The following is a 23,062-nucleotide window of genomic DNA, read 5'->3' as shown; positions in this document are numbered from 1 at the left end:
ACAACAATAGTTTTTAAATTTCTGTTGAAATAATTCCAAACCTAAAGAACCCATATCCCCTCCATCCAGATTCCTTTATGTTAATTAACATTTTACCACTTTTACTTCTTCATTTCTCTCCCTCTCTACACACACGCACACACACACACACACACACATATATGTATCTCCATCTTCATTAGTCTTTTTCTGAATCATTTGAGAGGAAGTTGCAAACATGATGCACCATCATTTTTAGATCCTCCAGTGTGTATTTTCCACCCCCAACCTCAAATGAGGAAACTTTCCTATGTTCCCACCATACAAGCTTCTGAATCAGGAAATTAACATGGATATGACACGACCCTCCAATCCACAGACCCCCTTCACATTTCCTCAACTGTCCTTCAAACGTCTCTTTTCCCTTTCTGATCCAGGTCCCAATCCAGAATCGTGTGTTGCATTTAGTTGTCATATCTCTTTAATTTCCTTCTATCTGGAACATTTCCTCACTCTTTCCCTCCTCCACAGCCTTGACATTTTAAATTCTGTATCTGTATTGTGTATTCATTCTGTATAATGTCCCTCAGACTGGGTCTGTTGAGTGATTCCTTTTGCCCAGACTCAGGCCATGCACTCTTGGCAGCAATATCCCAGAAATGATGCTATCTGTGCTCTTCTCAGGACATCACACAGAAGACAATATGACCTTGACCCATCCTGCTGTGGTGACGTAAACCTTGATCACACCATGTAGTAGGCAGACTACTGGCCCCCAAAGATGTCCTAGCTCTAACCCTAGGAACCTGTGAATATGTTGCTTAAATGGCACAAGGGACTTTGCAGATGTATTTAACATTAAAGACTTTGAGATTGGAAGATTATCCTGGATTTTCCAGGTGGGTCTAATCTAATCACATGAGTCCTTTATAAAGAACAGAGCCTTTATTAAGAATATAGAGAACCAGAGAGATGGCAGTGTGAAAAAGACTCAATCCATCATTGTTGGCTTTGAAATTGGAGGAAAGGGGCCCTGAGCCAAGAAATGTGGGCAGGCTCAAGAAGTTGGAAAAGGCAGAGAACTGGATTCTCCCATGGAGCCTCTAGAAAGGAACAGAGCCCAGCTCATACCTTGATTTTAGCCCAGTGAGACTGGTGTTGAACTTCTGACCTACAGACCTGTAGAGATAATAAATAAATATTCTTTAAGCCACCAAGTTTGTGGTAATTTGTTACAGCAGCAACTGAAAATGAATATGCTTTGTCGAAATGGTATTCTTGGTTGAAAGCCACCGACTGGGATTATCTGGGCGTAAGAGGGAGAAGAACATCATGGTTCCCACAAATTTGAGCGTGGGCTTGAGAACATGGGCTTGGCAATGGTCAGAAACCGAGGGACTTCTGAAGTGCAGAGAGGTGGGGAAGAAAAAACACAGTAACAATTTCATTCTCTGACCTTACCCCACCAAACCTATGCACAATGGAGGACGGCAATTTTCCAGGGAATTAGGAAGAGGGATAGGATAGTAGATAATCAAAAAAAGAACAGATATGCACATCACCAAAAGAGTTTAGATTTTATCCAGAAGACCTCAGAGAGGTTCTAGAGGGCCTTAAGCATTTTGTAACTTCACTCTGTAAAAATGAAGTTTCCAGCTTCTCCCAAAATCTGGGTATTACAGTTTCCCTTTTTTTTTGGAGGAAGATTAACCCTGAGCTAACATCTGCTGCCAATCCTCCTCTTTTTCCTGCAGAAGACTGGCCCTGAGCTAACAGCCATGCCCATCTTTCTCCACTTTATATGTGGGACGCCTACCACAGCATGGCTTGCCAAGTGGTATGTAGGTCTGCACCCAGATCTGAACCAGTTCACAGAATTGGAACGTGTGAACTTAACTGCTGTGCTCCCAGGCCAGCCCCCAGTTTCTCATTTTTTTAATGGAGCTTACGATTTTCTCTTGGATTCCAATTCCATGCTAAAACTCCAGATCAGTAGCAATCCTGGTTCCTTTTAAGTCCTTGCTCCCTTCTTCCCTCTGTCTGTCTTTCTTTCTTTCTCTTTCTGGCTTTCTTTCTTTGTTTCTCTGTCTCTTCTCAGTGTTTATGAAAAATAATGTCTAGGGAAGTCCCCAAGCATGCCTTGCTGATTTTCCTGCCATAGCTTTGCGCTTACTGCCCACTCTGTCTGAGTGGCTCCCTCCCCCTCCAAGCCTGACAAACCACCACTCATCCTTCACCACCAAGGAGAATTCTCTGATCTTTCTCCGAGTTCCCCAGGGTGGATCACTGTCTTCTCTGAGGCACCACTCTGTCTCCCCTATTCCTCAACTGTAGTGTCATGTTGACATTATTTCTCTCTCTTCCTCTCTTTCTTCTTCTTTCAGACTCTAAGTTCCTTTTCAGAAATTATTCTCAGTGGCTTAGCATTGTTCCTGGCCCATGATATTGTTTGAGTGAAGGAAAGAGACTGCCAAGGACCCTTCTGAAATCTGCTGAGGTTGGTATAATCTCATACCAACTTCCGCATACAGTTCATCATATGAAATGCAAGATGCGTTCCATAAAAGAGGAAAATATTTTCATCTATTTGTACCCTACCCCAACCAAAGATTCATAGAAAACTTTTAGAGGAGGCAAATGATTCTGAAGTTGATTACATTTTTTCAATATTTCAATTCTTTAGGATTCCCAAAAGGGCAAGTACATTCACTATTTTCCTCCCCTCCCACCACTTTAAGAATCAGTTCTATGGGGACCAGGATGGTTGATGCAAGTGTGCGATTACTCTCATTTTTGTTGTGCTGTGGAGGCGTGGGAACAGGGACAGTGAGTCCTCATTCAAATTTTAACATTGGACAGAACCTTCTGGAAGAAGCTGAGTGCAGGAACTCTTACAAATAAGGGTTTCAACAAACACAAGAAGTGGTCACAAGAGTGTCAAGAATTTAAAAAACTAGAATTACTCTGTAAGTTTAATGACTCTTCAAAGAATTATAGAATAAAACAAAATTTTAGAGCTGCAAGGGACTGTTATAAACATTTAAAATAGATCCCTAACTTATTGATTGTTAGGAATTACTGATTGACCCTGTTGATGGGCTGTCATGTTCCTCTCACCTCAGTTTCCTGGCACTGCCAGCAAGGGAACTTCCAGGGAGTCACTTCCTTAAAGGCTGGAGCAGTAGAGTGAGGCAGCAGCCTGCTCTGCCCATGGCTGGAGCATTGATCCAAAAGCTAAAAACAATGGAGGTGTGAGGACAGCCCATCCCCATTCTCAAGGTCCTTTATTCACTTGTCATTTATCCTCTATTTCATTCCAAAAATTATTTGAAGTTGTATCTGAAAACATATATACAATGCTGCAGGATAATTGAAGAAATCAGAGGGAAGGAAAATAAAATAAAACCAGAGACAAGATTAACGTAGAAACTACTTGAAGTATGTTGCCTCAAGTGGGTTCTAGATTTGACTCGGAGCTTCCTAGCTGCCAAATAAAATGAAACATAATTGATTACAATGTTTAGAGTGTCTCAAAATGCAAACAAGTCATCTCTTTCAGAGATGCATAGCTCTTCCTGATATTGAGAGCTGAGAGAAACATCTGTGATTTCCTGTGGAGATCAATATCCTCAAGAATATTTCTGCAATAAATAAATTGGCAAGTTTAGAGTGACTTCCTGTTGTTACTTCTCTGTATGCAAGTCAAAGGCACAACATCAGAGCACATTTCTTGTATAAGGGACCAAAGCAATTAAATCTAAGACAATTTTTTTTTCTTTAGCTTTTTCAGATTCAAGAAGAAAGACTGGACTCTCTAGTCTTATGAAGATCTTTGAATGATATTTCTTAAAACTAAGCTTCTTATTTTTTAAAAAAGCTCCATGAATAACTTCATGGTATATTGCCTGTTTAGAACCCAATCTCCAGGTTACTGATAAATGGCAGTTCCCGACATACATTTAAAGAATAAACTGAGAGAAGGGCAAGTTTGACATCTCCTTATGAAATTCTATGAATAATAAGGAGTCAAAACAGGGCATGTGGCTGCCCAGGTGGCAGCCCCACCTTCACATAGGGGTTTAGGCAGGGCCAAGATTTTTCCCAAAAAGTACTTAATTGTTTAACTTGACCATACAGACAGACAATCCAGATTTAGAAGTATTATGGTATAAAACATGCCCACAAAACTTTTGGCCTGGAAAATGTTACAATTAGGTGATATTAATCACCTAAAGTGTCCGTTTAAAAAAACCAAACCTCAAAGACATAGTCTAACTTGAAGGACTGGTGTAAAATACTATTTAATACAAACTAACTAAAATTTAGAGTCTCTGAACTCAAAATGATAGGATTCTGGAATGGTTGATGTTCATTTGTTCTTTCTGTTTGTAGTAACAGTTGTCTAGTTTATGACACCAAACTATGTCATCAATTTCCAGCTATGATGGAATAGCTTGTGGCATACATATGCTCCTGTTGGAAAACAAAAAGACATTAAAAAAAAATTCTTTTTGAAGTCCTGCCAAAGCAAGGACATAAGGAGCTAAGATCCCAGAGGAAGGGCAGTAGCAGAGAGGTGAGCTGTCTTTTGTGTCTCCTTTTCCCCTTGGGCATTTGCTGATTCTTGGCCTGGAGCAAGAGATGAGAATCTGGGCAGAGAGCTGCAGCTAAGAGGCAGATAATTAAATAACTAAAAATATTAACTCTTGGGAGGAAATATAAATGTAGAGAGATAATCAAGTGAAGAAAAAGAAAACAGAGGCATATAAAAGTCACCAACTATTGGAATTGACCCAGTGGCATAGTGGTGAAGTTCATGCACTCCGCTTTGGCAGCCTGGGGTTCCTGGATTTGGATCCCAGGCTTGGACCTACACACCGCTTATCAAGCTGTGCTGTGGTGGTGTCCCACATACAAAATGGAGGAAGATTGGCACAGATATTGGCTCAGGGACAATCTTCCTCAAGCAAAAAGAGGAATATTGGCAACAGATGTTAGCTCAGGGCCAATCCTCCTCACCAAAAAAAAAAGTTGCTAGTTATATATCAGTGTTCAGCCACTAGACGGACATGTATGCCTGGCTAAGGACAGGGAAGTCAATCTCCCCTTCCCACAGGGATTGCTTTGCTGTCCCAACTCACTGCTGATGGGTGACCCACAAATTGCAACTTCTGTAGCGGGATGTGCCAACTACCTAGACAGGTAGTGGGCAAGAGTATCTCCCCCTACCAAGTTACCTGCTTAATGCACTGTGGTACTGTCAGCCCAGGGTGGGGACGCCATCCTATGGTACGTGTCCTATCAAAGACAGTGTGAGGCACATTAGCTCTACTCTACACCTTCTGGTCCCTAGGCTCTAGCAGGGGCCAGAATGCAGCAGCAGCCCCTGGAAAGGAGGCTGGGCATGGCCTGAGGCACCAGGGAGAAGAAGAGTGGACGGCTGGATCATCCATGGGAGGTGGGTTGAGATGAGCCCTCCTGTAGGCCAAGGCTCCAAGCCACCAGCACATGCTCCATTGTCTCACTAGACGTCATTTTAAAAACAGAAATTCAAAAATAAAATTAAGAATCTCAAGATGCCCACGACAGAACATTAAACCCCAAGCCCAGGGCCCTTGTGAGCATGGGGTTCTGTGAACCTGCGCTAGTGGCATGCTCATGAAGCTGGCCCTGAGTGCACATGCTGTGTTAAAGGTTATGGAGCCCAGTCTTCATTTATGGCTTGGGTCCTCTTCTTGTGTCAAATTCTTTCCTGCTTCAGCCTTTGATTTTTGACGCATTATGCTTCATCTTAAACACAGCATTTTCTTTTCTTGCTAGAAATTGTCTTTAACAATTCCCCATGTCTGAAATCTTCCATAGAAAAAGAGGAATGAATGTACTGCTAATTTCCAGGGATAGTGCATTGATATTCTCAAACAACAACAACAAAAATTACATTTCCACTGATTTTAACTGGGTTGGGTTAAATTTTGTCTCTAAGATCCCTCATCCTTTATTTTGATCACCAAAGGCACTATTTAATTCTCCAAGGGATCTCTTCTGACATACCAGTTTTCATGGTTTATTTTGAGTGGAAAATTAGAATCTTATACTGGTTTGCAAGTCTGGATGTGATGAAAGAGAATATTGTAGGTTGAAGTTTTATTTGGAAAAATACATTTCAAACTCCCAAAGAGGTGGACGTGATCTTTTGGTTGGTTCTTTTGTTTTCAAGATTTCTGATAAGCAGTGGAGCCCAAAGCCAAATAATCTTACGAAAAAACACTTTGGACTGAGAGTGACTAATTTCTATAAAGCCCCTCTTCTAGAAACTTGCATGATATTTTCACTTGGGCAACCAACACAGGGTCTTGAAATTATACCTTCTTGTGGCACAGCTGACACACTTTGTTCTGTGGCTCCAAAGGAAAATATAATCTTAACATGCATCCAATACCTCTTAAAATACACTCTGACTCATCTCCCAAACTCCAGGCCCCATATTCCTGCTGTAAATTTGATGTCTAAATTCACGTAGAAGCCTCAAGGGATGCGAGCTTGGTTAGAGTTGAGCCCTATTTATAATATCCAATCTCTATTTGTTTTCCTTGTCTTTCTGAGAGATTTCTGGCTCATTCAACAAAGCCTAGCGGAAAGTGTTAGTGAAGAACTCTGCAGCTTAGGTAATGTAATGGGGAAAGAGGCCTTTGAGGAAGGTAGGTACCTCTCGAGGCCAGCAAGATTGGCCAGGAAGCATGTACAACTGGACAGAGCAATTTCCTGTATGCCTAATCAGGTCTGGGAGCAGTTCTTCAGCGCTCCCAATGTCTCTTGCTCAAACCTCTGAAGAACACCTGTAGAGTGCATGGGAGGGGTGGCAATAGTTGAAATGATGTGATATTGGAAGCTCATGGTGACAAGAGAAGAAAGTGTTTCCAGGATTTTGGCTGGTGTACCCTGATTCAGTGTTATGCTGGAGAAAGCTTATATTGACTTAAGAAAGAGGATTGTTAACTATGTTGGTAGCTTGAAAATGGCCATGAAATTGGCATATAATAGTCTGTGAGGGATACAATTTGAGATCCCCAGTGGATGCCTGAAACTGTGGATAGTACAGAACCCTATGCATACTCTGTTTTTTCCTATACATACATACCTACGATAAAGTTTAATTTATAAATTAGGCACAGTAAGAGATTATCAACAATAACTAATAATAAAATGAAACGATTATAACAATACACTGTAACAACATGCTGATAACCAAGATGGCTGCTAAGTGACTACTGAGCAGGTAGCAGATACAGCAGGGATGCGCTGGACAGAGGGATGGGTCATGTCCTGGGGGGCACAGAGCAGGATGGCAAGAGATTTCATCATGCTACTCAGAACGGTGTGCAATTTAAAACATACGAATTGTTTATTTCCGGAATTTTCTGTTTAATATTTTCAGACTGTGGGTAACTGAAACCGAGGTAGGTGAAACCGTGGATAAGGGGGGTCGATTGTATGCTACAAATCAAGCCCCACCACCAACCAGCTCAAGAACTGGTTTACCAGCACTACATTGTCTGATTTTAAGCTTATACTACTTTCTAGAAATGTTCTCTGGCTCCCTCTGATTGCCTGTGGCACTTTCTTTTTGAGGTCCTTAGGGCCCTTATCTCCATTTGTCATCATTGTTTATGTACCTGCCCCCATTCCTGGCCATATGGGCCATAACGTCTAGCATATAGTAGATGCTCTGAACAAATGTCCCTTGTATCAATGGACCCATAAAATGCGTTTTTCAGACTCATATTTAAAACTAAGAAACCATAGATCTTTACTAGCAGCATTTTAAAAAAAATTTCTTTACTCATTTCCATAACATCTAGTGAGCTCCTATCACGTAACAGTGTGCTGGGCCCGGTGTCTACCAGACAGTAAGGCATGCTCCCTTTCCTCCAGGGGCTCACAGTTTCCTGAGAAAGACAGAAATAATCACACTACACTTACCTCTATACATTAATAAGAAAGTATGAATAAAGGTAACAATGGTCAACTTTGAGAATGAGTGTGTTTTTATAATGTGTGTAATAACATAAAACTTGAAACACTATAAATATCAATCCGTAAGGGACTAGTTAAACAAACTGTGAAATACTAATAAATGGAACAGTATGCAGCCACTAGAAATAGGTAAAGTTCCATACGCTGATATGAAAAGAATCTCAAAGATATATTTTTCAAAGGAAAGAAAAGCACAATGAAAAGTTGCATGTATGTAATCTTTTTTAGTAAAATGACTTATACACATGTTCATATGTATATAAAAATGCTATTACATACATACAAAACCTTTTGAAAGGAAATACAAGGTGGTTATCTTTGGAAGACATTGTAGAGAGGTAGATTTTTTTACTTTTTAGTTTTCATACTTACATATTTCAATTCTCTATTGTAAATTTCAACGGCGGCTATGGAACATTTTTGGTTTTTCCTCCATACTTTTCTATAGTAAATAACTCCAAAACGTTCTTTAGAAAACAGTGAAGGACACTCTTAGTAACTGTGTATTTTATATAACTATCTGGTAATATTTACAAAAAATATAAAAGTGCCTATCTTTTGTTCCACCACTTTTATTTCCTGGGATGTATCTTGCCAATATTCCCCAACAAGAGCACAAGATTTATGTAAAAGGATGTTTGACGCATCACCTGTACTAATGAAAACCTGGGCTCAGCTGTTGAGTGCGCACGTTCCGCTTCTTGGCGGCCTGGGGTTCGCCGGTTCCAGTCCTGGGTGCGGACATGGCACCGCTTGTCAAGCCATGCTGTGGTAGGTGTCCCATGTATAAAGTAGAGGAAGATGGGCACGGATGTTAGCTCAGGGCCAGGCTTCCTCAACAAAAAGAGGAGGATTGGCAGTAGTTAGCTCAGGGCTAATCTTCTTCTTCAAAAAAGAAAACCTGGGGTAAATGTCATCACAAGAGACAGGTTAAATGAATTATGGTGCATCTAAGCAATGGCCTATCAGGCAGTGTAAAAATAATGAAATAAATAAAAACTTGAAAAAATACTCATGGTTGCAGAGCAGTGCGTTACACTCTCATTATAATAATGAAAATATATTCATATATACAATGGAGTCACACCCAATGAGGGGCTTCAGCCTTGAAGCAAACTCATAAGATGAAAATCAGCTGCAGTCAAACCTGCATCTGTGAGCACTAGAACCACACTCAGCTCTGTGAGATGTTCGTCCTTCACAGGCCTGGACACTTCGCTCTCTGAAGGGACAGCAGAATCATGGCTGGCATCCCAGGCTCTCTGAGGCTAGGTGCTCATTGTGCTCATTGAGTAGAATAGTGGCCTGAGCTTTTCCATTTGCCTCGCTTTTTCTTTGGATGTTTCTCTCTGTTTCTATTTTTTTTTGTTTTGAGGAAGACTAGCCCTGAGCTAACATTTGCTGCCAATCCTCCTCTTTTTGCTGAGGAAGACTGGCCCTGAGCTAATATCTGTGCCCATCTTCCTCTACTTTATATGTGGGACACCTACCACAGCATGGCTTGTCAAGCAGTGCCATGTCCGCACCTGGGATCCGAACCGGGGAACCCAAAGCTGCCAAAGCGGAACGTGCGAACTCAACCACTGTGCCACCGGGTAGGCCCCTCTATGTATTTTTTTTAATATGTTCATTAGCTGGTTTAGTAACTTATAATGCAACTCCAGTACATAAATGCTTATATATGGTAAAAGATCTGAAGGGCCACACACCAAAGCATTACCAGTTTACTTCTGAAGGGGAAGAGGTGGAGACAGAAAAAGACAGCAGTATTTTTTCTTTGTGCCATTTTTATTGCTCGAACTTTTGAGTATGCATTATTTTATCCTTAAGATATCTGAAAAGAAATTTTAAAACTTGGTATGGCTAACAAGTTCAAGGATGTGTGGAGGGACATGAGCCAAGGATGTGAAGAGAGTTGGGATTTGATCCTGTAGAAAAAGAGAATCACATGGAGAGTTTTAACCTGAAGGACAAAGTGATTCGATCTCCATATTGGGGAAGATAACATATAGGGTTGAGAACTATAGGTGGCACTGGAGACAGGTAGACTGAGTTTAATGGATTAGTTCTTTTTTCGTTTTCCTATAAAGAAAGTATTCCTCTGTTTAGTTTTGGGTGGAAATAACTTGTGCTGGCAGTTCCTAGGGTGTGGTACTCAAGTTTTTACATGGCTATAAAAGCAGACAGACCGTCCAGATATGCAGTCTCTCTTTCTTTCAACTCTAATGTCATCCACGTCTTGTATGCTGGCATCCATTAAGTGTTTACAGGTGTCTTGGGAAGGGGGAAATTCAGTTTGCTTCTGAGTCATATGAGTGGACCAACAGTGGTGAAGGGTAGAAAGTTCCTAGTAGAGGTTGCCTTGCTGGAAATACAAAGATAGAAGTTCACTGTTTTTGGGTAGTCGAGGGTGTTAGGGTACAGTCTGGGAGTTGTCATTTTAGGCTGGTCTGGTTGTACTCAGTGGCATTGACTTCCAGCCAACGGTCCAGGTCCCTTTGAGTTATAACAATTTCAATTCCTTCACCTGGTGATGTTCACAAGGTGCTAATTTCCTCTACGGCAGGTTTGATGAAAATCACTGTTTGAATGTAAGGGGGGGGTGAGAGCCCAGTGGGGTACCAACCTCTGGATTTGAAGCACTTCATGTGGGATGAGGTGACACAGAAACACTCCAGCACAAGAGTAGGCAGGGAAGTGAAGCACCATTTAGCTATTGATTTGACTCCAGAATGTTGCTACTCTTGTTGGTGAATACTTCGTGCTGTCCAGGAACATGGCAGTGGGGCTGGGTGAAATCCTCTGCTTTGGCAGAGCCCTATTCTAACCTAACAAGTCTTTGAGGGAAGGTCACTTCCTGTACATTACTCAGTTGAGATAGCATCAATGTATAATAAGTCTGAGGCCCACAGTGATACCATTTATAGAGATTGTTGCTGTGATTATATCCACAGCCAGTTCATAAGACAGACCTTCCCAGGAAGCATGAGTCAAGACTAGATCTAGTGTCTGTCACATCATAGAAACTGAACAACTACCCCTTATCTGTTTCTAACTCAAATCCAGGGCCCCTCTACTGGCTCCATCTCTTTCTACCTTTGTGGTAACCCTATTTTGGATGTTTTCTTATTCTCTCTGCCCACTGACCTTGATTGGACCACTCTAAATAGATCTGCCAACTCATTCATTCGTTTATTCATCTTTCCGATACATACTGTATTTATTGAGTGCTAATGTGGGTCAGGCACTATGTGCGCTATTAGGAATATAACTATGAGCGTAGAGAGTCATGGTCTTTGCCCTAATATTGCTTAAAGTCTAGAGGAGGATTGAGGTATTAAACAAAGAGTAACAACATCAACACAAAGCCACAGCTGTGATAAGGCAATGATGGAGAGAGGTTACAGGCACAAGTAAGACTACGTAAAAGAAGAATCATCTGGTCAGGAAAGTCAGAGAAGGCCTCTCTGGGGAAGTGGCTCTGCTGAGCTCTTCCTTCAGGGGTGGAAAGGCCCAGCTTCTGGCCACGCTGGTTTACTTCCTACCAGCAGATGAAGCAACATCTCCCAAGTCACTCTAAAAAACCCCTCGGAATAAAGGAGTCCTGTTACACCATAGTTCTAGTCCAATGGGGCTTACTCAGCCATATTCACAGAACAGAGGGCTACTCAAATGACTCTGAAGGATAAAAGGAATAAAAAGAAAGCCCTTCTATATTTAGTAAAAAGCTGCTTAAAATTTATATGGTATCACTCAAGGGTAAAGTCGCTTCCTGACACCTGAACCTGTGAGGCCAAAAAGTCAGCCATTTTCCATTTGCTTTGGGGACTTTGTCCCCTCTGAATGTTCTGTTCTGTAGCCGGCCTATTAAAGCTGTTTCAAATCACTTTTCCAATTTTTCAAGGTCCTTCGGGATTTCGATCAGCAGTTATTTTTTTTCTCCTCACAAGCAGACCTGCTTTAAATTGCCTATGACTAGAACTGAGTTAGTTATTCAATTATAATGCTGAAGCAACTTTGAGTGGTAAATATAGTTGTCAGGTGGCAAATTCTGCTTTCTGTAATTCCCAGGATGGAATTTCCAGCCGTAAGCAAGGGCGCTATTTGGCATTGCTGGATGGAGAGTCTGACTAACAAGCTCCCTTCTCAGGAACTAGGAATGCCAGTTGCCAGGCGCCAGGCACTAGCAGTTGTGGGGTTGTGCCCCATCAGCGATGTGCGCCCCCAGCTAAGGGAAGACTCGTGAGTCAGAATGTTGGGAACTGCACAGGCAGTAACCTTCATTTGTGGGGAAATTTGTCTGGCTCACAACTCAGAAAAATAAATAAATGCTATGTATTTAGACAGAGGTACAGGGCTATGTAGGTGTGGAGAGATTGAAATGGACACAAGCATACAAACAGCGACTCCCTAGTCACCAAAGAGACCCCTAAAAATGATGGTTTCCAGGGCAAGTGGACTAATTACAATTAGTTTGAAATGTCTAACATTTTTTATGCGTCATTAGATGCTGTACAAACCACAACATGTTGGACTCACAAATTAAGCAGGGTTGATCTGTAGTAAAATAACAAATTAAGCAATATAGGGGAGTGTTCAACTATTGCTAAGAAACTGACCAGCTTTAACGTAGGAGTAATTAAAATAATTACAAAATAACAGAGCTTATTAATGTTGAAAACAGGAAGAGACAGTCCAACTGTATTTATTTAAAATACACTTATTTTGTACTTAAATTGTGTATTTATTTTCCCATATTCATTACTCTTTGTAAACATTACTACAATCCCTTTTTTATATGTGGCTAGGAGTTTATTTCTCCCTTCTGATTATAAACAAAACATATTCACGTTTATTATGAATAATTCAAAGAGGGAGAAGTAGAGATATGAAGTTAAAAGCAAAATTCAGGGGGAAATCCCAATTGAGATCATTGTGAAGGATTTTGTCAACATCCTTGCAGACACTTCTATGTATAAATTCAGTATAATAAGTTTGCACTTGCTACAAGGTTAAGACATTGCAGTATACGCATAGTCAATCTTTTTCCACCTACTTCCTGAGAAGGAAATTTTGTTCCCTTGGTATTTTCTTCTCTCTCTACCTTATTATTCAGATTATGGTAATAACTAAAGAGAGAACCAAAGGAAGAGGGAGAAAGGACAAAAAGAGAAGTGGTTGATCAACTCGGGGGTGAAGTTTGTGGTTGAGACTTGAAAAGGCTATTGAGGAAAGAGAGCCTTCAGGAGCTATTACAGTGTGAGAGAGAACAAGATGAAAAGGTGGCTACAGAGGATATTTTAAGATGTGGTGCTGTGGGTGAGGAATTGCATGTTCTTTAATGTTCTCTGAAAGTTGAGAACAAAGGCCGAAATTACTTTGTAATGCCTTTTGGTAGCTGGGCTGTTTCTGTGAATGCGAGACACTGCTGAGACTGGAATCACAGCAGGGCTGGTATGTATTTGATTTACACAATGGAATTATATCAACTGTGCTGCTTTGTAATGCCTTTTCTCTCAAAATATGTCAGGGAGTTTCTCTTCAAGTCAGCAAGTATAAATCTCCCTGATTCTTTTCAGTAGATGCATAGATTCTCTTGTATGAATATACCATGTCTTTTCTAACTAGTCTCATGTTGACGGATGTTTAGGTTGTTTCTAATTGTGATGAATATCTTTGTATATCTTTGCATATTTTTGTGATTGTCTCATTGGAATAATTTATTAGATATAACATTTTCTGTATAAAATGGTATATACATTTTAAATTGGATTACATAATGCCAACAAAAAGTCACACTAATTCATACTCCCACCACTAGGTATAAAAGTCCCCTAGCCACACAATCGCATTCTGACCATTCCTTATCAGTCGGTGAGGACTCCCATAGTTTTAACAACAAATCTAGAGCACACACATGAAGGAGCTGAAACTCAGGGAGGCTGAGGGACTCTCATGTAAAGTGTAGGAACTGAGATAACTCTAGTCTGTTGCTCCTCTATAGATGTCCTGTCATGGAAGAGCCAAATGACAACAATGTCTGTTAGGCCACATGGAAACTAATGCTGTCCAGAGAAGAAAGGAAGATACTTAAAGCTGACAAATGAAACTATTTCCAGTTCAACTCATCTGTGTAAGAGGGGCACACACACTGTAGTGGTAAGATGAGGTGTGAAAAAGTACTTTGTAGATCGCTAGAGATGGAGGCACCATTTGGGAAAACAATAACCCCCTTCATCTGGATAGTTAGGGCTGTGTGTGTTTAGCTAACAGAAGGGAATTATAAATGCTGTGGTCTGACCTTGCGTTTGAGGGTCATGTTTATCTTCTGCAACTTGATAGCCAAATTTCCAGTAAACGAAGCATTTATTATAAAAAGTGCTGACAAGGTCAGAGCCAATCTGGACCACTTTTCCTTGTAATACCCTGATGATTAAAAGACTGAAGGTCCAATTCTTTGCTTTTCTAGCAGATGTGCTATACATGGTATCTTCCTCTGTAAAACCATGTCCCCGGGTTGCCTCTGACCTTGGGCCAGGAAGCCTGTTGACTTTATGCTTATTTATGCTCATTTTGTCTCTAGAAAAGCGAGTCCAGACGGCCCTCTCCAAGTTTATTTTACCAGCTCAGGTCCTACCAGACTCTTAAGGATTGTAGGCACCAGAACAGTGATGTTTAACCTTGTCCATTAGTCCCTGCCCAAGAAACCCATCCGAATTGGCAATGCTTCTGAAAACACAAATGAGACTAAATTACAAACAGAGAAAGTGTCTGGGTTAAAATAAACTGTCACCAGACAAAAGCTATCTCCTTCTATTTTTTTTCCTGTAAGAAAAACAGGGAACTGGCTTTGATCTTATACTTAGGTGATATTTGTTGTTCTAATCTTTTTAAAAGCACTTATCCCAGAATTTCTGATCAGCAGTAAAGGCGGTGGGGGTTGGGGGGGGGTGTTGTATTCAGTATCTGCTTGTAGTAATAAAGATCCACATCTAATTTTGCAGTTCTGCCTTTGATATTCTTATTTTGAACTAGAATAGCACAGAAAAAGTGGATTGAGGACCTCACAATTGGAGCATGTCTTGTGTTGCCTGGTTACTGGGACTCTCTGGAGATTATATTGTCAGGATATTTAGATGCACAAAAAAGCAAGCATACAAAACTCCTACCTCTCAAGTAATTCCTCTCTGAAGACAGGGCAGCCTCTAAGGCTGGAAACCTAGGGGAGGGGAGATAACCATTTCTGTTAGCAGAGGATCACAAATAGTAATTATTTTCAACTGTGTCTTCCCCTAAGAGAATGTCTCACCATCAGAGACATGGTCAGTGGGAAGTGGCCACATTCAATATGATAAGTTTCATATTGCTCTAATTCTGGGGACCCTTAGATGATCATACCCAGGCTTGCTTTTCTTCAAAAGCTGCCTTGTGCAATCTGCAAAGAGAAGAGAAGAGGGCCTTCTAATTCACTGGTCTTGAAAGAAGTAAACTAGAAGCAGGCTTTCAAGTGTCGCTCGAAGGCCCTATAGGATTTGTGTTGGAGAGACTTAGGAGAGACTAGCAGGTCAGAAATGTACACAGACCCCAATTCTCTTCCATCAGTTAATTTAAAACTGTCTAAGCTTCTGCCAAATGATTATTTCAGCTCAGCATCATCACTGCCCCTTTCTGTATCCTCTCCTGCATCACAGAGAGTCATCCAGAATGGCATTTTCCTGAATCCCTTTCCACTAGAATTCTGGGTTAAATCTGCCAGTGATGGGAACTTTTATGAGATGTGGAAGGCAGAAGAGGAGAGGGGATTTTCCTCTTGGGACAGCCATGGGCAGGGAGTTGAGATCATCGCTGATGGCTTCCCCTGGCTCTGGGGTTCCTTTAGACAGGCAGCTGAGGCCACCCTGCGATCCCTGCATCTCCAGGTCTCCTAAAGTGACCTCCTGACCTTTGCTCTACCAGCTCTTCCAATTCTTTCTAACTTTCTATTTTAAATATCTCTCCACTCAAAATACATAGTCATTTTTTTTCTCTCCTGATTAATCCTGAATGACACAGAAGCCTAGGCACAAAGGCCCAATATTTTGGTCATCTGTGTTAGCAAATCTGAATTTTGATTAGCACCAAATTATAGATCAATATATGGCTTACAGATATAAAAAATACATACGGTATCATTTCATTTTTATAATGTTCAAAAGCAAACTAATACGTGGTGTTAGAAGTAAACATAGTGGTTACATCTGGGAAGGACCAAGGGGGTGGTGATTAAGTGGGCCATGAGGGCAGCTTGGGATGCTGGTCATGTGTGATTCTTCATCAAGTTAGTGCTTATAATTTTTTTTTTTGGAGGAAGATTAGCCCTGAGCTAACATCTGCTGCCAATATTCCTCTTTTTGCTCAGGAATACCGGCCCTGAGCTCACATCCGTGCCCATCTTCCTCTACTTTATATGTGGGATGCCTACCACAGCATGGCATGCCAAGCGGTGCCATGTCCGCACCCGGGATCCGAACGGGTGAACCCCGAGCCGCCAAAGTGGAACGTGCGCACTTAACCGCTGCGCCACAGGGCCAGCCCCCAAGACGGTGCTTAGATAGTTGAGTTTCTTTTGTGATAATTCTTTAGGCAAGATAATCATAATTTGTGCACTTTTCTTTATATACTTTAAACTTTAATTAAAAATTTATTTAAAAAAATTTAAGGCTGGTAGAAAATGTTATATTTTAGTGTCAATCCTAAAATGACAATTTAATCATTGACTCCTGTCTTCCTCTTTAACAGACGATACAACGGAGGCACAAGCAACTTGCTCAAGGTCTACCTCCAAGCCCAGTTCTCTATCATTTATAATCTGATTTAATGTGAGAATTTTAAAAATCAGGTTTTCCTAGTTATCTTTTTTCCCATTTTTTTCTATTTATAGTCAAATAGAAATCAGCTCTATGTAAAAATAGGTAAGGGGAATCATTTCAAGCTAATTTGTCATCTCATGCATTACTTAAGACATTAGACTCTCCAGTGAAAAGGTCTGTGGGTAATGTGGGTGGAGGATGTGCCAACCTCGCCAAAGTATTTAGAATTTAGGAGGAGGAAGCAGAGAAGCTGCTTCAACAATGGGCCATTGTGAATGGGATGTGGCTCTAAATCAAGTAAAATACGCACATTGTAAAATGTCACCGAGAAAGGTAAATTGGATACTGCTTGAAAATCCCCACTAATTTCGTCCATTTGTCCATTTCCCACAGCTTTTGCTACCATTGAGCTACCTGGATAGTCATCTCTTAGGGCCTGAAATTCCTACGGCATTCCTTCCCTTGCTATTCCTTCCCAGGGAACATGCGCTGACATGTAAACGTCCACCAGATGAACCCTGTACGGCAGGGAGCCTCACCAGAGGAGGGCCACTTCCTGGAGAGCCACGGATTTTATAGTTAACAAAGGACGGAAAGGTTCTTTCTGCTGAGTTTTCCCCCTGTGCTGCCCCCTCATGAGTGCCTAAGTCTTAATAGGACATTCTAGGTCTGTTACAGTCTAGACATATGGTTTTGAAATCTTTTCACCCATTACTTTCAGAAATCAGCAATAGAGTATCTTTTGAGCTCCTCAGATTTTCTGAGCTTGCATCTAGCATAATTCAGAAAAGATGACTTCTCACAGTCTGTTCATTCAACATGTATTCATTGAACTTCCACTATATATCTGATACATATCTGATATATATATCTAGGCTGAGTACTGGGGTCACGTGATGCACAAGATGCAGTCTCTGTGCCCTAGAAGCTCATGATTGGTTGCAGAACAGTCATACAAAATAATAGTTTAGTTACAAGAATGAATTTTGGTGCTGGTTAAAGCATATCATTTAAAAGTCCTAATCATGAGTTTTAAAATGTTTTCTTGATAGCTCTTTGCTAGTGATCTTTCAATGTGAGACTCCGTGCTATTTTGGATAAAAGGATTCTTTGAGAATTCAAAAAAGATGCTTGTCTTCATTTAAATGTACCCAACTTGGGCATAGTTTGGGAGCATCCTAAGTTCAGAAGATGTGAAGAGTATACACATGGGAAATAGGCTGGGACTTCTTGCTTGAAATTGATACAGATTAGAAGTCCTAGGAGTGGAGAATTTTAAGGCAAGGACCTCCTATAATGGTGACTTTCAAACCAAGCTGAGAAGGTTCTAAGAGGAATATTGATGTTGTTTTGAAAGAAAGTTCAAAGATAATGCCAGGTCTGTTTAATTGTCACCTGTCCATCAAGGGACAATACTTCAGGGCTAACAACTCACAGCATGGAGACTTAAGGGTGGCTTCTCCAGACTTTGAGTTTCTGTATCTTCCCAGAGCAGGGAAATTCTATCCCAGATCAAGAGATCCCTACTTGCAGTTACTCCTGATTTGTTGTTGGGAAGGTAAATTATCTGCCAAATGTGATTAGAAATGTGAACCAAAAAGATTATCAGTCACTCAAGATGTTTTTGACCTAATTTTTATTGCCTATAGGTTTAAATTGTGACCAGGGAACCGGGCAAAGAAAGGGTCATTGAGGATATTATCCATAATTAACACGGTCTGTCAAAAGTTTTTCAGAACAAGAAGAAACTATGTGTTCTGTTTTGCAGAAACTGATGTCCTTGTTTTGCAGATGTTGCTATTTTTCAGAGAAACTCACATGTTTGCAGCAAAACTCCTGCAAATTGTCCCAGCTCCATGCACCCTAAAGATACCTTAACTCTTTAACATCTTAAATTCTCCTTCTCTGGGAGGATCCAAGCAGCCATTTTCAGTTCATGCAATGTACGTAGTAGCATGTTTACCTGATATGCATACACCCTGAATGAGCACAGTTGTTACACACTGGTTACAAATAAACCTGTTATCATCTGCTCTCTCGTGTATAAAATCTCAGCCAGCACTTAGCTCAGAGAGACACTGCTTTGGGGAAATATCCCAGTTGTTCTCCATTGTTTGTGCAAGTAATAAACCTGTTTCCTCACCTACTTCTGCCTAGGTTGTGCTTTTTGGCTCTGCATTCACCAAGAGACGAACCCTCTGAGTTCAGTTACAAAATGGATGAGAATTTGGTTATTACCCCTGCTGTAGGACTTTCCTTCAGCCCTGATACATAGAGCTGGTGATGAATATCCAAAAGACCGGAATTACGGGTAATGTAACTTGGGCTGGATGAAGGGAGTCGAGGAACTGGGATGAAGTGGAAGGTGTCCACCTTGAGTAAGGGGCAGCCTCTGCTTGGCTGTGACTAATTACCATACACAGGACTACAGGACTAGTAGATTCAAGAGAACCTGCTTTCAAATACGTTGGAATTCTGCATATTTCTTTCCAAATTAGGTTTTCCTAATTTGTAATTGTTGTCAATTAATTCGAAAACTAGAAAAAGAGAAAAGGAAAATACTACTTCCACTCAGTTGTAGAAGGATATGAAAGCCCTTTGCTCTCGTGGTAACAAAAAGAAAAACCCTTGCAAAATTTAAATCATGCTTTTATATGGAGCTAGCAAAGAGCAGTGGACACAAGAAAGTCTTGATAAACAGAGTTGGCTCAACAATTCTCCCTCCAAACCCAAACTTTGCTGAGAAGACCACAGTAAAGAAGAGTATGATAAGCAGAGAGGAAATAACATAATACCGTATGTTCCTGTGGTAACTGGATTCCAGGACTCTGACAGTGTTGAATCTAGAGCCGAACGAAAAATACCTACAACTTTAGCCAAACTTTCACCCAGCTCAAGTACTGACAAGATCAAAAAGGCAGTGGAGGGAAGGTTGAGTTTTACTCAACATCAATTTTCATCAGAGAAGGGCAAATTAAAACTACAATAAGATATCATTTCATACGCACTAGAATAGCTGAAATTAAAAGTATGACACCAAATGTTGGCAAGGATATGAAACAACTGGAACTCATACACTGCTGATGGGAACGTAAAATGGAATAACTGCTTTGGAACACTCATTGGTAGCTCCTTGTACTGTTATGTCTGCCTATCTATGACAAAGCAATTCTATTCATTTGCATATACCTAAGAGAAATAAAAAAGCATGACCACCAAAGACTTTACAGCAGCTTTATTCATAGGAGCCTAAAATACTTCTGAAAATAACTCAAATGTTCATCAACAAAAGAATATATAAACATTCTTTTACATATATATTTTGGTATATCTGTGCAGTGGAATACTATTTAGAAATGAAAAGGAATGAACCTCTGACATACACACCAGTAACATGGATGAATCTCGAAAACAGAATATTGAGTGAAAGAAGTCAAACATGAAACAGTACACACTGTAAATTCCATTTATATGAAGTCCAAGGATACCCAAAACTAATGTATAATGATAAAAATCAGAAGAGTGGTTGCTTTAACAAGGGAAGGCCACGTTTTTACTAGAAAGGGACAAAGGAAAACCTTCTGGGATAATGGAGTTGTCAATACTCATTGTGCTTAAGATATGTGTATTTCCCTATATAAAATTATACCGCGATGAGAAAAAAGCCTAAAATAATCATCATAATAGTAACATGTGGGCCAAATGGAACAGTTTGGGACCTGTTTCTACCCCCTGACTTCAGTCTGGTAGATGAAAGAGCCCTCCCTTCAAGTACCAACCCAGGAGAATGGTCAATAACCACTCCTCCAGGCTTAGAAAGACCTCCCTGTTTTGGGGGCTGCTAAGAGATGCCTAGAATGAATAGGAGTGGTCACAGCTTCAAGGTCTGTCTCTACTGCCAGCCTGGGTTTATTACATCGCCACAGCTGTGGCCAGGGCTTGAAGATGAGGCTTTGTTGCTGTCATCTCCTTGGCCTGGTTTCTGGGTTACGATGCTCTCTTGGGCTGTTTGTTCCTGTCCAGTCCTTCCAGGATGCTGCCTAAAGCCCAATGTGCTTGTCCTGAAAGAGTTTGCTTTAACCACAGCCAAGCTCCTTTCTGCTGGAAGGTCTTACCCTGAGTCTGACCGCTAACGGATCTCTAGACAGAATTACAGAACGTGAATGGGAAAATTGCATCTTTATTCTTACTAACCTCTGATCGAAATTTGGCATTTCCTTCCATTATGAACGTAAGCAACAAACTACAATAACATTAACAGGACCTGTGACCATCACAATTACAAATCACAGGTAATTTTATGTCATGTTACAGCTGTGGCGCGTATCTCAAAATATTGTTTGTGACCATCACTACTTCAAAATTATGGCAATCATTATGACCGCCACAAAATCTTTTTATTTAGTGAATTAATAAAGATATACCTATACATATAACACCACTTTAAAATATTTTGATAATTTCCATGTAGCTGCTTTCCATTGTAATACTATGCATTTTATTTATGCGTTTACAAACATTCCAGGAAGTCTATATGTTTTCTCTTGCAGCTGTAAGAAATTACCACATACTTAGCGACTTAAATGACAAAAGTTAGTATCTTACTGTTCGTAGGTCAGAAATCGCACGTGGCTCTTACTGGACCGAAATCAAGGTGTCAGTGGGGCTGTGTTACTTCTGGAGGTTCTAGGGGAGGTTCTACTTCCTTGCTTTGTCCAGCTTCCAGGAGCTGCCTGCGTTCCTTGGTTCATGGCTTGCTTTCTTCATCTTCAAAGCCAAATTTAAGTCTCTCTCAAATCACATTGCTCCAATCTTCTATTTTACAGTTTTAAAGACCCTTGTGATTACATCGAACCCACTTGGCTAGTCCAGAATAATCTCCCTATTTTAAGATCAGGGGATTAGCAACCTTAATTCCATCTGCAACCTTAATTCTCCCTTGTCATGTAGCAGAACATATTCGCAGGTCCTGGGAATTAAGATGCAGACATCTTTAGGGGGCTTACTCTCCCTACCATAAGGTTCATAGATTTCATCAGATTGCCCAAGGGGTCCATGGTATAAAAAGTCTGACACCTTGTCCTAAACCCTGGTCTGAGGCGCATTTGCCTAGCGCTGGCTATCCTGCTGAATTTTGCCGGCCTCCCTCTGGCTACCTCGGCAGCTAAACTGGATGGAATCCCTGGGAGAGGCACATCCATTATCTTTTTTCTCACCTGACCAACTCTTCTTCCTACAGACCTCAGCTCATCATCTCCCTCTCTGTGAGGCCTCCCTGGTGGTCTGTCTGATACACGGGCCCCTCCTACTGTGCCTCCAGCTCGTTACTTGCCTTCCACGGAGATCCTTAGTCTGCCTTTGAGTCATTTACTTTTCTTTTTCTCCAGTTGAACCATGAGCTCCTTCAGGACACGACTGAGTCTTCACTGTGTATCTCCACTCTGTATCTAACTGTAACTAAACCGCTGTAAGAATTTATGTTTGTGGAACAAGTACATGAACCAGAACTTCAGAAAAAGAGAAATAGAAGCCAATAGAATTTAAGAAAAATGCTAGAACTAAAACTGGGATTGAAAAGAAAAGATACTTATAAAAATGCTTCTATTTCTGGCCTGTCTTTAAAATACATTTCACTGTGAGGTGTCCTGGAGCCCAGACTCTGCTACCCAAAATCACTCCAGACCCTGCCCAAACCAAATCTGGGGCAGCCTAGGATCTGAGAGAGGAAATCACCTAAACTTAAATGCAAAAGGTCCTAGCCAAAGTGGCTGGGAGCCTCTTTTACTGTGGGTAACAATGTGGAAATGGCCCAGCGTACCTCTAAATTGTCACTGTGGCCAAGGTCAGACCCTGTCCTGGACTTGTGGATGCTACCGGGACAGGAGACATGGATACGTCTCCTCCATTGGCCTACAACAAACTGGACTCCTCTCTTTGAGACACCTGTAAGCTCTCAGAGATCCCAGAACATGGAACAAAGAAGGGGCAAGAGGTCTAGCACAGGCTATAGTTCTGAATTTTTTGTTAGTACTGAACTGTGAAGTCTTAATCCTTGAACTAGGGGGGATTGTACCCTAAACTGTGTAGAGGGATATCCTAATTTTATCAAAAACTCTTAAAGTTGAAAATAGTTATTACAAATAGAAGGGCAATGCTCCTTCAAATTAGAGCCTTAAGTGATAGCTCAGTAATATCCTCAA

At 40.9% G+C, this 23,062-nt stretch overlaps 1 long non-coding RNA gene across 2 annotated transcripts; it reads left to right on the top strand.

Annotated features, from left to right (window-relative positions):
* Positions 1-13,173: 13,173 nt before the first annotated feature.
* Positions 13,174-19,008, top strand: LOC138918520 (uncharacterized). Of its 2 annotated transcripts, none has more exons than XR_011427973.1 (4): positions 13,174-13,467; positions 14,018-14,182; positions 16,792-16,825; positions 17,256-19,008. It is a non-coding gene; the product is annotated as an uncharacterized lncRNA (long non-coding RNA). The 2 variants fall into 2 exon arrangements; XR_011427972.1 differs by having other exon boundaries at positions 13,265-13,467; positions 16,792-16,871.
* The last annotated feature ends 4,054 nt before the right edge of the window (positions 19,009-23,062 follow it).

The sequence above is a fragment of the Equus caballus genome, chromosome 17, assembly GCF_041296265.1.
Source record: "Equus caballus isolate H_3958 breed thoroughbred chromosome 17, TB-T2T, whole genome shotgun sequence".
NCBI lineage: Eukaryota > Metazoa > Chordata > Mammalia > Perissodactyla > Equidae > Equus > Equus caballus.
Note: the sequence above shows the minus strand (reverse complement) of the source record. Positions and strands in the feature narration are given on the sequence as shown.